This window comes from Helianthus annuus, chromosome 5, assembly GCF_002127325.2.
Source record: "Helianthus annuus cultivar XRQ/B chromosome 5, HanXRQr2.0-SUNRISE, whole genome shotgun sequence".
In the NCBI taxonomy this organism is placed as follows: Eukaryota; Viridiplantae; Streptophyta; class Magnoliopsida; order Asterales; family Asteraceae; genus Helianthus; species Helianthus annuus.
The window spans coordinates 124,271,814-124,289,176 of record NC_035437.2 but is presented as its reverse complement, the minus strand read 5'-3'; positions in this window follow the sequence as shown (position 1 = coordinate 124,289,176).

Genomic DNA, 17,363 nt, shown 5'->3' with positions numbered 1-17,363 from the left:
AACTCGATTACACAACTTCTGACAACTTCGTTAGCTTCAACCAGCTTTCCATTAGCCAGTTCAATTGAGTACGGGATATCTAGTTTACTAGCGGCTAACCCAAGCATATTCTTAAATTCTAACGACACGAAGCTATAGTTGACACCAGTATCAAACAAAATGGATGCAAAGCGTTGGTTTATAGGGAACGTACCAGTAACAACATTGGGATCCTGGCGCGCTTCCCTCGCCTCAATGTTAAACACTCTTCCGCGGGCTTGATTCAATCCTGGGCAGTCCCTCTTAAAGTGCCCAATGTCACCGCAGTTAAAACAACCCAATTTTTGACCATTACCTCCTCCGTTCCCATCTTGAGTGTTGTTTTGATTTCGATTCACATTCCCTGCTTGATTTGCATTGTTTCCTAGGTTTCCATTGGCTCCATTATTCCCATGTGAACGATTTCCATTACCACCACGATTATTGTTCCTATTACCAAAACCTCCTTGGCCTCCCTGGCCAGCACTAGCCCAGCAAGAATCCTTCAAGTGGCCAACCTTTCCACAAGCTTCACATACTTTTGGCCCACACCGGCCAGTATGATGACGTTGGCAGGAGTTGCACTTGGGTAGTGAACCCATATATCCTTTTCCTTTCTTCCCAGCACCGGTTGCAGCTTGGACCGGTGTGCTTGATTCTCCTTTCTTGCCAACACTGCTTGTGCCCTGCTTGAAGTTCGAGAACTTCCTTTTGTTCTCGCCAGATGACTCTATGTGAGTCTCCTTCTTTTTCTGCTCAACATTCGAAAACTTGTTTAAGCGGATGGCTTCCTCAGTAAGAGCTACGCTCAGATCGATGGCCTTTGTGATTGTCGCAGGCTTAGAAGTAGTGACCATACTCATGATCTATGGTGCTAAACCCCAAATAAAGCGCTCGATTCGTTTGAATTCTGGTGTAACCATATAAGGTACCACATGAGACAGGTCGTGGAATCTCTGAACATACTCCGCAATTTTGGGACCTTCCATTTTCAAGTGCCAGAATTCCGTTTCCAGCTTCTGAATCTCCGCACGCGAGCAGTACTTTCTTCGCATGAGCTCTTTCAGCTCATTCCATGTCATCGCATAAGCTGCGGCTTCACCAAGAGTTTGCACTTGTAAGTTCCACCAGGACAGGGCTCCGTCTAAAAATAGTCCAGAAATGTAAGTCACTTGTTGTTCTGGAGCGCACTTGCTCATTCGCAGAACATACTCAGTTTTTTCCGCCCATCTTACAAAAGCAACAGCACCTCCGGTGCCGTCGAAGTTCACGGGCTTGCAGTCGAGGAACTGCTTGTAAGTGCACCCTGCACATACGTTAAAGTATACGAATGGTATTAGCGGACGTGCTATAAATATCCAAATGTATCGTAGTATGTCTCAAATGACTTAACATTACCATGGGGTGGATTGTTATTGCCGTTGTTGTTCGAATTGCTTCCGCTAGTTCTTCCTTGTGAGGCTGCATACTGCGCTATGGCGGCAACAATGATTCCTTGGAGTTCTGCCTCGTTGGTAGGCATGAGTGGACCACGTCTCGGCGACATCTTCTAAAAGATGTTTCACGTTGGTCAGGTCATAATAAGTAAAGGCGTACGTATGTAACAACAATATCAACACATAACATCTCATGTTATAAATAAATCAACCACATAACATCTCATGTTATAGAATATAAACAATCAATCCAACATCATATATAATGAGAATACTGCGATTGCGCTATCATAAATCAAGACCACAATGTAAGGTTTACAAGTTCATAACTGTATCGTACATCATTAGTGACTAAGGGCCACATCGCCCTAGTCCAAACTATCTAATCAGTGACAACAACAACCATTATACAAAACATCAAAAGTCATAATCATCAAAATGCGGTCTCCCAAAAAGCTGTGTAATCTGCACAATCGCGGTCCTCTCATCAAAAGTCTACCTGCGTCGAATCAAAAGGCCTAAGCTGATGGCGGCGGAGGAGGGGGAAAATGAGAAAAGAGTAAACGTCGCATATGCAACCAGTCCTCCTCCATAGCACGATGAGAGAGCATCAAGTATGCTATCTGCTGCTCAGGAGTCCAAAAGCGAGCGGTAGAGTCGGGTGAAAGTGGACGCGGAGGGTGTGATACTGCAGGTGGGGTCGGGCAATGGCACGGTGGTCGCTGAGCTCTCTCCAGCTCCTGTATGCGACGGGTCTGCGCCTCCTGCTGTATCATGAAAGATGTATGACCAAAAGGCTGTCGAGATGAACCCTCCCCAGGACGTGGTGGAGGTATGTCCTGAAGAAACGTGACAGGTAAGTCGGTGCGGTGAACATCTGTAGTATGTGTGGGAAGCAAGGGTACATCAATGGGAACTGAAACAGGGGCTGGAACAGGGGCTACAGGTGGTGTAACAGGTACCACGAAAGTTGGGAAATCATCGTCATCATCTATCCACCCATTGCGGGTGTGAGCGTATCGTGGATCAATATGGGTCGCAAAAGGTGCACGGTCGAACGTCACCGGCACTGGATCAGGAAGAGGTGCAACAACGGGATCCTCTAACAAAAGTGGAGCATCAATAGGAACATCAACAGCAACATGATCACCCACCAATGGCGGAGCAACAACAGGATGATCATCAACAGGTATGTCATCAATGAAAGGAGCAACAACAGGTGCATCGGCATGAACAAGGTCATGCTCTAATGCGGGGTCAGGAGCAACAACTGGCTCAGGGGCCACAACAGGCTCCGGATCAACAAACTCCATATCAAAGTCAGCTGGATCAGCAAACACAGGATCGACAGGGGCTACAGGATCCTCCAAGGGCTGGTCTAAATGAATGAACTCAATGTCATGGTCGGGATCAAAGCCAGGTGGAAAAACAGGATCTGAATCATCATCAACATCATGATCGAACTCAAAACTGTGGGCGGGAACCGGTGCGGCTGATGACGCCATGTCCGGGTCGGCGTCGTGTGAATGGTGCTGCACTCCCTGAGTGTGCGAAGGTGCGGATGCCACAGACTCAAAGGAGTCTGGAACAGGTGAATGAACGGGAGCCTCCTCTGCAGGAGAATCAGCAAGAAGTAGGATATCACCGGCAACAATATGGGCCTCGCCCTCAAGTGGGTCCTCCTCAAATAGATCGACATTGTCATCAGAGACAACGTCAAGGGGCATATCAACAATAGGATAAGCTGCAAGGGGCACAGGAGCATGGATCACCGCGAGTGGCAAGTCCCCAACGAGATGGCCATCAGCAGGCTCTGCTACGACATCAGGCAGCGCAAAGGGCTGGAAGTCGTCATCGTCTGTGCTGGTAGTATTGGAAGTGTACACCTCGTGCTCTGATGAAACTATGTCGTCTGATACTATAACCATGGGTTCTGTAGTGTCCGACCCTCCAGTACCTGATGAAGGCATGATGTCTGTAACACGAACACACATAAACACAAACAATCAATCAATCATATAATCAAATAAGCATGTTAGTCACCAATAAGCAAGCAAGCATTTCTTCCTAGACCCACTAGACTAACCTCCCAGCCTTTCAAACTGAACCTCCTAGTCTCTCAGACTACCTTCCCAGCCTCTCAGACTGAACCTCCTAGTCTCCCAGACTACCCACCCAGTCTCTCAGACTGAACATCCTAGTCTCTCAGACTAACTCCCAGTCTCTCAGACTGAACTTTCTAGTCCCTCAGACTAACTCCCAGTCTCTCAGACTGAACTTTCTAGTCTCCCAAACTACCCTCCCAGTCTCTCAGACTGACTCCCTGGCCTCTCAGACCCGAACCTCCCCAACCTCTCAGATTGGCCCCTCAGTCTCCCTGACTGAATCCCTAAATTTTGAAAAAAATGTGCTCATACTTTTTGTTTGTAAAAACGTTTTGTATCCGGGATCTGGACATAAAGTGTATGCAAGGTAAAAATGTTTTCGTGAGAGCCCTAGTGATCATAGTCTAGACTCGAGAAGGAATCCTAGTTCGCTATGATCAAAGCTCTGATACCAAGCTGTCACACCCTGGCTTTGCGGAAGCGTGGGTTTATTTGGTGTGACTTCTTAATACCATAGCTTAATCACAACAAAGCTATATGAAAGTAAAACCGTGATGTGATAATCATCCATTACTCCAAGTTTTAAAAGTGAAATCCCACAACATTATTTTCAAACGTCGATACATGCAACGAAAATACAACACAACAAAATGAAATCTTGTTCGAAAGACACAACCACAGACATGAAATAAACACAGCTTAAGACTTGTGACTCGTCCAGGTAAAAGCCACAACCCCTAAACTTGGATGACATCACCCTTCTTACGCAACTTGAAAACATAGCATACCTCGCCAGATCCCTAATTCCCTGAAATACATGTAAGTTGAAAAATCAACAAAAATGTTGAGCGACTTCATGTGTAAGTGAGTATGTAAAACCTTTGTAATATGAAAATTCCTGGTATGTAGCAAATAAGGAAATAAAGAGATCACCAATGGTTTGCAAGGCCATTGATATGTGTGAAGTGCAGTAGGAAGACTCAAACCTAGCAGATTTTTGCGTCGGGCTCAAAGTCACCCCGAGGTCCGTTCTGTTGGGCCTGGAGTTGGGCTCGCTACACCCAGATAGATCTACCGCTAATGACCCTCGCTCCTACAATGAGGATTAATGGCCTCCAGTTTCCGCCTACTCACTCACATGATCTAAGTAGTAACCCTCCTTACGCTAACCATACCATGTAAAAAGTATTCGTAATCATAGTAACATGTATTTCACCCCCGACGTATAAAAACTGAAAACGGTTAAGAGAAAAGGGGGACATGAACTCACAGAAGTGCGTCTCGAAATAGTAAAACCCAATCAACTTGCTGCGTGATGACCTACACGTACTAACTTCTATTAGACGGACGGTCGTGCCTTGGCTTAAGGTTTAATGTCTTTGGGAAATAGTTAGGCAACCATTTCGTATTTACACTTCTTAATTATTTAATATTTACATTCCTTCCCAAGGATGGGGGTTTTAATACATGTGCGTTTTTATAATTTCACAACATATTATTAAGTCTCACTTAATAAAATATATTTTAATTCATTTGTCTAAAATATTATATCTCCAAAATATACATATTTTTTCCCAAAATATTATATTTTATTCCATACAATTTCCAAAATAATAATACTTCATCAAAATACGCATTTAAGGGTATTTTCCGAAAATATGTAAGTTACATTTTAGAGTTCGTGTGGTAGTAATAATACCGGTGTAACTTAAATATTTATTTGTGAGGGCGTTGGTATTATTTTGGAGTCGTTACTTCTCAGTGTATTCAAGTTATATTATTTCTACTCTAAAAATAATATATACATAGTTCACAAAATAATCGTAAATTCACACAAGCAATATATATTCAAAATATATATCTAACAAGTTTTATTTACGAAAATCCACCTCCGACACTTGGTTATTTTGTAACAAAAATCATGGCGAATTTTATTTGGAAAAACAAGTTAAAAATATATTCATAACACTTGTCACAAAAATATTTCTAAGTGTTAATTTTCTGGAAAAATTTCGCCAGAGTTTCCTCTGTAACTGGAGGTGGCCACGCTTACAAGCGTATCATTTTCTTTTAAAGATTTAATCAAACAATTTTCCAACCATCAATATTCAGTCTTCAAACATCAAACTAGTCAAAAATGAGCATAAATCGCAAACTCATGAACTTGTAGGTTTTGTAAAAAAATATGTAGTAACTTTCCAACATATTTAGTAGATCTTTCCATCTTTAAAAATAAAATCAGTTTCTTGAAATCTTTATTTTTAAAGAATATGTAACTTTACAACTTCTACTCAAAAATTACGAAAATATTTCTTTGTTAAATCCTTTTGTCACACAAGTGTTTACACACTTGTTTAGTCACTAAAATACCTTTAGTTTATGAAAGATTCGGCTTTTAGACAAGACTTGTATATTTTACTTGGTTCTTCCGAAAAACCATTTGTAAATCTTTAGATCTACTAGTTTAGAACTCTATTTTACAAGAAAAATCTATTTTACACAAGTTCATGTTTATGTATGGAAAGATTCGTCATCTCGCAACTTTCATACTTAACATATTGCTAGTTCATGTTCCATGAACATGATCTAGCGTGGTTAGATGACAATCCGTTCCACTACTTGCAACTAACAACATAAAATAATCATAACTAAACAAGTTTCATAAGATTTACACCACTAGTTACTCTTTAACCAACTTATTTATCATTCTTTCAAGACTTTATGTTTTGATCTCGAGTGTTCTTGATTTTTATCCATTAAATCTCTTATTAACCACTTTAAACATGAACAAGAGAGTATTTGGAAGCACTTACTACTAGCTCGTGGCTAGGGAAGAATCAAAGCGAAAACAAGGTGGATAAAAGCAATGTAGAGAGGTCCTTGAGATTCCGAAAGCACCGGGTCTCCCCGTATGATCTCTTGCACCTTGGGATGTATGTGGAATACCAAGATCAAACTTGAATGATGGTGAGATGGTGGGTGTTGGTTTCGGCCGATCCAAAGGAGAGGGAGAGAGATGAGAGCAATTTTGTGTTGAAGTGTTTATGTAAATGAATTGGTGATCTTATGGTTTTATTTATAAACCATATTAGTGTATTATCCAATAAGTAAAGTGTCAACAAGATATTAGACAACCTCAATAAAATAATCAAAATTTGGTGGAGGGTGTCCCTCTTGGGGAACCGTTCGGTTAGGGGGGGTTATATGGTTAGATTTTAATGGATAGTTAAGTGATTAGTTAGTTTAGTTAGGTACTTAAATTAGTGTAATAGTGTGTAGTGTATTATAACGGGTGTTAGGGTGTTCGGGGACCCTAACTAGGTCAGAAAAGGATAAACAATGTCATTGACAATATTTTTATGTTCCGGGTTAAGTCCGGTTGTTCGGTTGGATATTGATCCGTTAAAGTGCTAAATAAGCATTTAAAGTGTTCTTTATAGTGTTTTTAGTGACACAATGAATCCCCGACACTTTGGAAAGTGTCTAGTATTATTTTCCCATGTTTTTGCACTTTACTAGTTAAGTTAAATGCTGAATTTTGTAATAGAGTGCAAAATTTTGTAATTAGAGCATGTTTTAGGCACATCCGGTCACTATAACTATCACCTAGTGACGCAGTTTTACAATCCTCACCTCCCTAGACTCCCTACCAGTGTAGTAATCTTTTCCCGGCTCATACTGGCCTCAGAGACAGTATCTGTCTAGTGCTGGCTATGTCAGCATGTTTACTGGGTTATCCGTTCATTGTGCTACTGTGCTTTTGTGCATCAAGTTTGTCACTATAGTTCTGTGTAAATAATGAAGTGACAGCAATAAAGTATGATGCATGAATATGTATGTACCAGAATCAAGAAGCAGTTTAACCACAATTGTAAGCAAGCACAGTAATTAAACATTAATTAAATATTAATTAATTTGTACGGATACCTATTTTGGTGAGGGTTGTCACAAATCTCTTGTGTTTGAGATTCTTGATCTTTCTGTCTTCAATCTGTAGGGGTTTCTCTACGAACTTAAGTTTCTCATTTACCTCTATGTCCTTAAGAGGTACTACTAATGATTCATCTGCTAAGCACTTCTTGAGATTACATACATGAAATTCATCATGTATTCCTGCCATTTCCTCTGGCAGTTGTAGCTAGTAACCTACGGGTCCTATTCTTCTAATAATTTCAAAGGGTCCAACATACCTGGGGTTTAGCTTTCCCCTTTTGATGAATCTGACTACTCCTTACCATGGAGAAACTTTTAATAATACCTTATCTCCTACTTGAAAGTCCAATGGTTTTCGCCTGTTATCAGCATAACTCTTTTGTCGATCGCGTGCTGCTTTTAGTCTTTCCTTGTCTTGAATAATCTTTTTCGTTGTTTCTTGTACTATCTCTGGTCCAGACAGTTGCTTCTCCAATTTCTGCCCAACAGACTGGAGTTCGGCACTCTCATCCATAAAGTGATTCGAATGGTGCAACATTGATACTGGTATGATAGCTGTTATTGTAGGAAAATTCTATTAATGGTAAATGATTGTCCCAATTTCCTCCAAAATCAATTACACAAGCTCTAAGCATTTCTTACATTGTTTGGATTGTCCTTTCGCTTTATCCATCCGTTTGAGGATGATAAGCAGTGCTTAGATTTAGCTTGGTTCCCTTTGCTTTTTGGAAACTAGTCTAAAAATGAGAAGTAAAACGGCTATCTCTATCAGACACACTAGATAAAGGAATTCCATGTAATGAAACTATTTCATTTACATATAACTTGGCTAACTGTTCCATATTGAAAGTTTCCTTCATTGGTAAGAAATGAGCAGACTTGGTTAGCCTGTCTACAATCACCCAAATTGTGTCACTACCTTTTCGTGTTTTGGATAATTTGGTAACAAAGTCCATTGTTATCAATTCCCATTTCCATATTGGCATTTCTAACTGCTGCAATGAACCTGAGGGTTTCTAATGTTCAGCTTTAACTTGGGAACAGGTTAGACACTTGGCAACTTAGGCTGCTATATCCTTTTTCATTCCTATCCACCAAAAATCCTTTCTTAAGTCTTGATACATTTTATCATTTCCAGGATGTATTGTATACTTAGACTTATGGGCTTCTTCTAATATTCGGTGGCGTAGGTTTCCTTGTTTGGGTATCCAAATTCTTTTCTTATGGAATCTCCAAATTCCATCTCTTCCTTGTTCTAATTCCTTAATCATTCCTTTTAATTTTTCAGTATCGTTCTTGATTACTGATTCTGTATTTCTCTAATCTTTTCATTTAAATCTATCTGCTGATTTAATTTGAGAGAACGTACTCTTCTTAGCTTTTCATGATACTTTCGACTTAAAGCATCGGCTAGTACTGGATATTACAATCATAATCACTAAGAATTTCCATCCAGCGTCTTTATCTCATATTTGACTCCTTTTGCCCGAAAACATATCTTAAACTTTTATGATCGGTGAAAATGGTAAACTTACTACCGTAAAGGTAATGTCTCCAAATTTTAAGGGCAAAAATTATGGCTCCTAATTCTAAATCATGGATTGTATAATTCTCTTCATGATTCTTAAGTTGTCTAGAGGCATAGGCTATAACCTTTTGACGTTGCATCAACACACATCCATAACCTAATTTAGACGCATCACAATAGACTACAAAGTTTTCAGTTCCTTCTGGTAAAGCGAGTATGGGTGCGTTGGTTAATCTTTGCTTAAGGATTCTAAAGGCTTCTTCCTGTTTTGGTCCCCATTCAAATTTAACTGATTTACAGGTCAGTTTTGTTAATGGAATGGCTGTTCTAGAGAAATCTCGGATAAACCGTCTATAATAACATGCTAGTCCAAGAAAACTTCTCACCTCCGTTGGTGATTCAGGGACTTTCCATTTAGTAATTTCCTCGATCTTTGTGGGATCCACATGAATTCCTTCATGATTAACTAGATGTCCGAGGAATTGTACTTCTTCTAACCAAAATTCACATTTCAAGAATTTAGCATAAAGCTTTTCTTTTCTCAACAAATTTAGGAGTGTATGTAGATGCGTTGCATGTTCCTCTTTACTCTTAGAGTAAATGAGAATATCATCTATAAAGACAATTATGAATTTATCCAGATATGGTTTACATATTCTGTTCATCATGTCCATAAATGCAGCTGGGGCATTGGTTAGACCAAATGGCATGACTGTAAATTCATAATGGCCATACCTTGTTCTGACGGTAGTTTTAGGAATGTCCTCTTCCTGTACTTTCAATTGATGATATCCTGAGCGTAAATCGATCTTAGAAAGGAATCGAGCTCCTTGCAGTTGATCAAACAGATCATCGATTCTCGGTAATGGGTACCGATTTTTAATCGTGACCTTGTTCAATTCTCGGTAATCAATGCACATATGCATCGACCCGTCCTTTTTCTTGACAAACAAGATTGGTGCTCCCCATGGCGATGAACTAGGTTGTATGAATCCTTTCTCCAGAAGTTCGTCCAGTTGTTTCTTCAGTTCTTGCATCTCTGCTGGTGCCAAACGGTAAGGTGCCTTGGCAATCGGTGTTGTCCCTGGTAGTAGGTGAATTTTGAATGCGACTTCCCTGTCCGGCGGTAGTCTTGGTAATTCTTCTGCGAAACATCTGAGAATTGAGATACTACAGGAATATCTTTCAATTCCTTTTCTTTAGTGTTAATGATTATAGAAATCATATACACTAGTGATCCTTTCCTTGTATAGCTGGCTGTTTTTATCACAGAGATGAATTTCGTGGACCGAGATGGCTTATCTCCTGTAATTGTGATCTTTTCACCCTTTGGTGAATTTACTTGTATTGACTTTTGATCACATAAAATACTGGCTTTATTGGCTACTAACCAATCCATTCCTAATGCAATATCAAATCCAGCCAGATTCATTGGGTAAAGGTTAGCAATAAAATTATGGTGTAGAATTTCTATTCTTGCTCCCTGCAAGATTTCAGTGATCTTAATGGATTCCCCATTTGCCGTCTCTACCAGACATTCTTGTTGAAGTTTAGTTAATGGTTGATTGAGAAGTTTGCAAAATGAAGTATTAATAAAACTTTGGTTTGCACCAGAGTCAAATAATACTTTAGCAAAAATATCATTAACTAAAAACATACCGGCAATCACGTCCGGAATCATCCTTGCTTCTTCGGCTGTCAGAACAAATGCTCTAGCATTCTTAATAGTCTTGTTGTTCATGGTTGGAGCTAGTTTCAGACAGTTTGATTTAATATGCCCCTTTTCTCCACAATTGAAGCATACTCCATTGCTGGGTTTCTTCATACAGTCTTCTTCTTTATGTCCCGGTATTTTGCAGAAGTTGCAGTATGTGGAACATTTCCCTGAATGCTTCCTCTTGCAGGACTTATAGTAGGGTGTAGAAGTAGAACCTATGTTTTTCCCACGGTTGGAATTACCGTAGCGAAATTCCTGGGTAAGCTTTTGGACTAGGTTCTTCCTCTGGTTTTCTTCTTGCGTACGTACTAGTTCATCAGTCAAGGTATTTGCTAGTTCTACTGCTTCTTCTATCGTTTGTGGTCTAGCTGTCCTCACTACATGTCTAATCTCACTGATTAATCCCTAGATGTAACGGGAGATTAACACTGGTTCTGGTGAGGCTAGGGTTGGCACTATTCTAGCATATTCGAAAAATACGGTAGTGTAACCCTTACAGTCCACTCCAGTCATTCTAAGGTTTAAGAACTTATTTGCAATTTGTTCTTTTTCATTAGGAGGACAGAATTTTCTTTCGACCATGTTTTTAAACTCAGTCCATTCCATATTATAAATTCTATCACTTCCCCTAGACTGGAGAATAGTGTTCCACCATTCTAGAGCTGTATTGTTAAAAAGATTGGAAGCAAACATGATTTTATCTTCTTCTGCATATTTGCTTATTTTTAAGACTGCCTCAGTCTTTTCTATCCAACGTAGAGCTGGAATGGCTCCTTCATTGCCCGAGAATTCCATTGGTTTGCAAGACCAGAATTCTTTGAAAGAACAACCATATGACATGGTTCTTCTTCTTTTAGGAATAGGCAATTGATGTAACGGTCCATTGTATATGCTGTGACTGGGTTCAGTAGGTGGTCGTTTACTTCCACTGTTATGTCACACCCTGGCTTTTGCGGAAGCGTGGGTTTATTTGGTGTGACTTCTTAATACCATAGCAATTACATAACAATGCTATATGAAAATAAAACACATGATGTTCATCCATTCATCAAGTTTAAAAAGTTACTACGACAACATTGTTCAAAAGTCGACACATGAAACGAATTACAACCATGACATAATTAAAAACTTGTTCATACGACACGACAAAGACTTGAAATAAAAACACAGTTTAAGACTTGTAACCCGTCCAGGCAAGGGTCACACTTCCTAAACTCGGATGACATCATTATTCCTACGCAGCTTGACGAGATTGAATACCTTGCCAGATCCACTAATTTCCTGAAATACACGTAATTTGAAAAATCAACAAAAAGTTGAGCGAGTTCATGTAAAAGTGAGTATGTATAAACCTTTAAAGTATGTAAAAAGTCCCTGGTATGTAGCAATAAGGAAAAAGAGATCACCAATGGTTTGCAAAGCCACTGGCATGTGTGAGAAAGTACAGGGAAACTCAAACCTAGCAAATTTGTTACCGTGCTTCGGCTGGAAGACACAGTCACCTCTATGGGCCGCCCCGACCTCACGGGTGTGGGCTCGCTACACCCAAATAGATCTATCACTCTTGTGTCCCTCGGTCCTAACAACGAGGATTAATGGCCTCAAGCGTTGTACCCACCCCTCACATGATCTAGTAGTACAAACCCTCCCTACGCTAACCATACCATGTAAATAAATGTTTGTAATAATTGCCGCATGTATTTCACCCCCGAAGTATAAAACTGAAAAAACAGTAAAGAGAAAAGGGGGACATGAACTCACAGAAGTGTGTATCCTGAAACGTCAATCTCAAACTCGATCCGCTGCGTGACGACCTACACGTACTAATGCCTATTAGACGGATGGCCGTGCCTTGGCTTAGGGTTTAACGTTTTTGGAAAAATAGTTAGGCAACTATTTCGTATTCACACTTCTTATTTATTTTGTAAGTATATTCCTTCCCAAGGATGGGGGTTTTTATACATGTACACGTTATAATTCCGAAAAATATATTTTAAGTCCCACTTAGAAAATATATTTTTAATCACTTGTCTAAAACATTTTAATTCCAAAATATATATATTTTTCCCAAAAATATTATATTTAACCTCATACATTTTCCAAAATAATACTTTATCAAAATATACGTACGAGAGTATTTTTCCGAAATATACATAAGTTACGTTTTAGCGTGTCGTAAGGCAACAATACTTGTGTAACTTAAATCTTTATTTTGTGAGAACGTTGGTATTATTTTGGAGTCGTAATTTCATGGTATTTGCAAGTTATATTATTTTTACCCTAAAAATAATATATATCTAGTTCACAAAATAATCAAATAATCACACAAGCGTTTTATTATAAAATATATATTCTAAATATATATTTATCAAATTTTATTTACGAAAATCCACCTCCTGTACTTGGTAATTTTTGAAATAAAAATCATGGCGAAGTTTATTTTGAAAACCAAGTTAAAAATATATTTGTAAACATTTGTTTAGAAAAATATTTCTAAGTGTTGAAATTTTAGAAAAATTTCGCCAGAGTTTCCTTTGTAAATGGAGGCGTCCATGCTTATTAGCATATCATTTTCTTTTGTAAAATTATTCAATCAATCGTCATCCAACAACATACAATTTCTAACCATCAATCTTGTCGAAAATAAGCATAAATCATAAACTTATGAACTTGATATTTTTATAAAAGCGAGTAGTAACTTACTAGCATAATTAGTAAGTCTTGTTACCTTTAAAAATGTGATTAGTTTCTTAAAAGCTTTATTTTTAAAGGATTTGAACATTTACAACTTCTAGTCATGATTTCCAAAAAAATTTCTTTGTGAAATTTCCTTGTTACACAAGTGTTTATACACTTGTTTACTTACTAAAAATGTGTTTAGTTCATATAAGATCCGAGTTTTAACAAAACTTATTCCTTTCACTTGGTTCTTTCGAAAAACCACTCATAGATCTTTAGATCTACAAGTTTACAACTTTATTTTCCAAGAAATCACTCATTTGTTCAAGTTCAAAGTTCATGTGTGGATGATTCCATCATCCACAACATCTTTAACGTTCACACCTTGCTAGTTCATGTCTCTAAACATGATCTAGCAAGTCTATGTGACGGACCATAGCATTTTATCTAACATACAACATTCGACAAGCACAACAACACAAGATCAACATGATTTCAACATCACTTTAACCATTTATCTTCTCTAGTTAGTTCATACTTCAAGACTTGTTTATGTTCTTTAGAGTTTCTTAATTTTCATCATTCTTTTTACTATTAACCACCAAGAATATGAACAAGGTGAAGATCTAAGGCACTTACTACTAGCACAAGGCTAGAGGAGTTTCAAAGCGTAAAAGTGATGGATAAAAGAAAACAAGAGCGGTCCTTGAGCTTCCGAGCACACCAAGCTTAGTTGTAGGGTCTTTAACACCTTTGAGTGTATGGAGATTGCTTGAAAGGAAACTTGAAGGTGGTGGTATGGTGGATGGTGGTGGCGGCCGAACACAAAGGAGGAGAGAAGAAGGAGAGCTTGTTGGTGTGTGTTTTATGAAATGAAGTTCAAGACCCTAAGTGTTTATTTATAATCCAAATTCATGCTTTACCCAACATGTAACATGTTTCTAATCATCCAACATTTGCAAATAAAATAATCAAAAGAAAGGTGAGGGTGTCCCACCCTCATAACCATCGAAGGGGGGGGGGGGTAGGGGTTGGGTTGCAATTGATCTAGTTACAATCTAGTTAAGTTTCTAATGTTTAGTTAGTATATTAAGGTGTGTTATGTAATATAAGGTGTGTTAGGGTGTTCGGGGACTCTAACTAGCTCAGAAAAGTAAAAACAATGCGTTTGGCAATATTTTTATGTTCCGGGTAAAGTCCGGTTGTTCGGTTGGGTGTTGATCCGTTAAAGTGCTAATTTAATCTACAAAGTGTCTTTTATATTATTTTTAGTGACACATTTAATTCCCAACACTTTGGAAAATATCTAGGACTATTTTGCCAAGTTTTTGCACTTTACTAGCATTGTTAAATGCTGAATTTTGGTCATTTAGTGCAGAATTCTGCACTTTAAGTATGTTTTAGGCACTTCCGGGCACTATAATTATCACCTAGTGATGTAGTTTTATGGTCCTCCCCTCCCTACACTCCCTACTAGTGTAGTATTCTATCTCTGGCTCATACTGGCCTCAAAACATTGTCTGTCTAGGTGCTGGCATTGTCAGCATGTCTCTGGGTTATCCGCTCACTGTGCTAACTGTGCTTTGTGCATTAAGTTTGTCACTAATGTTTGTGTGTAATAAATAGAGTGACAGTATAAAATGTGATGCATGGGTATGTATGTAACAGAAAACAGAAAGCAGTTTAATCAAGCACAGTCATTAAGCATAAATTAATTATTAATTAATTGTACGGATACCTGGAATTGTGAGGGTTGTCACATTCTCCCCCCGTTAAGAAAATTTCGTCCCGAAATTTTAAGTTCTACTTCTGGTTGCAGGGATCTTTGGAAATAAATGGGGTACTTTTCTTTCATACGATCCTCACGTTCCCACGTGAATTCTGGACCAGGTCTTGCATTCCATCGAACTTTGACGAGCTTGACACTACTCCTGCGTGTTTTGTTTATCTTCCAATCAGTAACCTCAACTGGTTTCTCAATAAAGTGGAGTGTGTCGTTGATATGAACTTCGTCAGCAGGAATGGCAACTGTCTCTTGTGTTGGACTCTTCTTCAGATTTGATACATGGAATGTATCATGGACACCATTAAGCTCAGCAGGTAAGTCCAACTTGTATGCTACTAAACCAACCCTCTTCAGAATCTTGAATGGACCGGATTCAACTTTCCACGCTTTCCAAAGCGTGCCACACCCTTCTAGGGTGAAACCTTCACTAATACCATATCTCCCACCTCGAATTCCAGAGGTTTCCTTCTTCGGTCCGCATAACACTTTTGTCGATCGCGAGCCGCCTTGATGCGCTCTCGGATCTGTGCAATCTTGTTTGTCGTCTCCTGGACCAATTCCGGACCAACTAGTTGTCTATCACCTGCGTCAGCCCAGCAAATCGGTGATCGACATTTGCGTCCACAAAGAGCTTCGAACGGTGCGGCTTGAATGCTTGCATGGTAACTGTTATTGTATGAAAATTCAACCAATGGTAGGTGAGTATCCCAACTTCCACCTAAATCCATTACGCAAGCTCGCAATATATATTCTAAGGTCTGAATCGTTCGTTCACTCTATCCATCAGTTTGCTGGTGAAAAGTTGTACTTAGATTCAGCTGAGATCCAAATGCTTCTTGAAAGGATTGCCAAATCCTTGACACAAATCTTCCATCTCTATCAGAGATGATTGAGAGAGGTACTCCAGATCTCGGCTAGTTTACTCGTGTTGTCTTTTTCCCTGTTGGCAGGAAATGCGCAGATTTCGTTAGACGATCTACTATTACCTAAATAGTATCGTGACCTTTGGGCGTCGTTGGCAATTTTGTTATGAAATCCATTGAAATCTGTTCCCATTTCCATTTGGGTATTTCAGGTTGCTGCAGAAGACCTGAAGGCTTTTGATATTCGGCTTTTACCTTGGCGCACGTTAATCACTTACCAACGTATACGACAACATCACCTTTCATCCTTGGCCACCAATAGAAATCCTTAAGATCTTGGTACATCTTATCCGCTCCTGGATGAATTGAGTACCGTGACTTGTGAGCTTCGTCGAAAATAACCTTTCTCAATCCACCGAACAGAGGAACCCAAATTCGTTTCATGAAGCATAACGTCCCTTCCTCGTTTGGTACCAACTGCTTCTCCATCCCACGGAGATACTCATCCTCAATGAACCTTCGATAGTAACCAGCCAAACCTAAGAACTGTCGAATCTCGGTTGGCATCTTTGGAGTCTCCCAATTCTTGATTGCTTCGATCTTTGTGGGATCCACATGGATTCCATCTCCATTAACCACATGTCCAAGAAATTGGACTTCGCGTAACCAAAACTCACACTTCGAGAACTTGCCATACAACTTCTCCTTTATAAGTAGCTCCAAAATAGCTCTTAAATGCTGTTCGTGTTCATCCTTCGTCTTTGAGTAGATCAAAATATCATCGATGAACACAATCACCAACTTGTTGAGGTACGGCTTACAAACTCTGTTCATCAAATCCATAAAAACGGCTGGCGCGTTTGTCAACGCAAACGACATTACCAAAAACTCGTAATGTCCATATCAAGTTCTAAAAGCAGTCTTGGGAATACTTTCCTCTTGAATTCTCAACTGATGGTAACCTGATCGCAAATCGATCTTTGAGTAGAAACTTGAACCTTGCAGCTGATCGAATAGATCATCAATTCGCGGCAGAGGATATCTATTCTTGATTGTCAACTTGTTCAGTTCTCGGTAGTCAATACACATACGAAAGCTACCGTCCTTCTTCTTGACAAACAAAACTGGAGCTCCCTAAGGTGAGAAGCTTGGTCTGATAAATCCCTTGTCTAACAGCTCCTGGAGCTGCGTCGACAACTCCTGCATCTCCGAAGGCGCAAGTCGGTAGGGTGCCTTAGCCACAGGCGCGGCGCCTGGGACCAAGTCAATGTGGAACTCGACTTGTCTTTGAGGTGGCA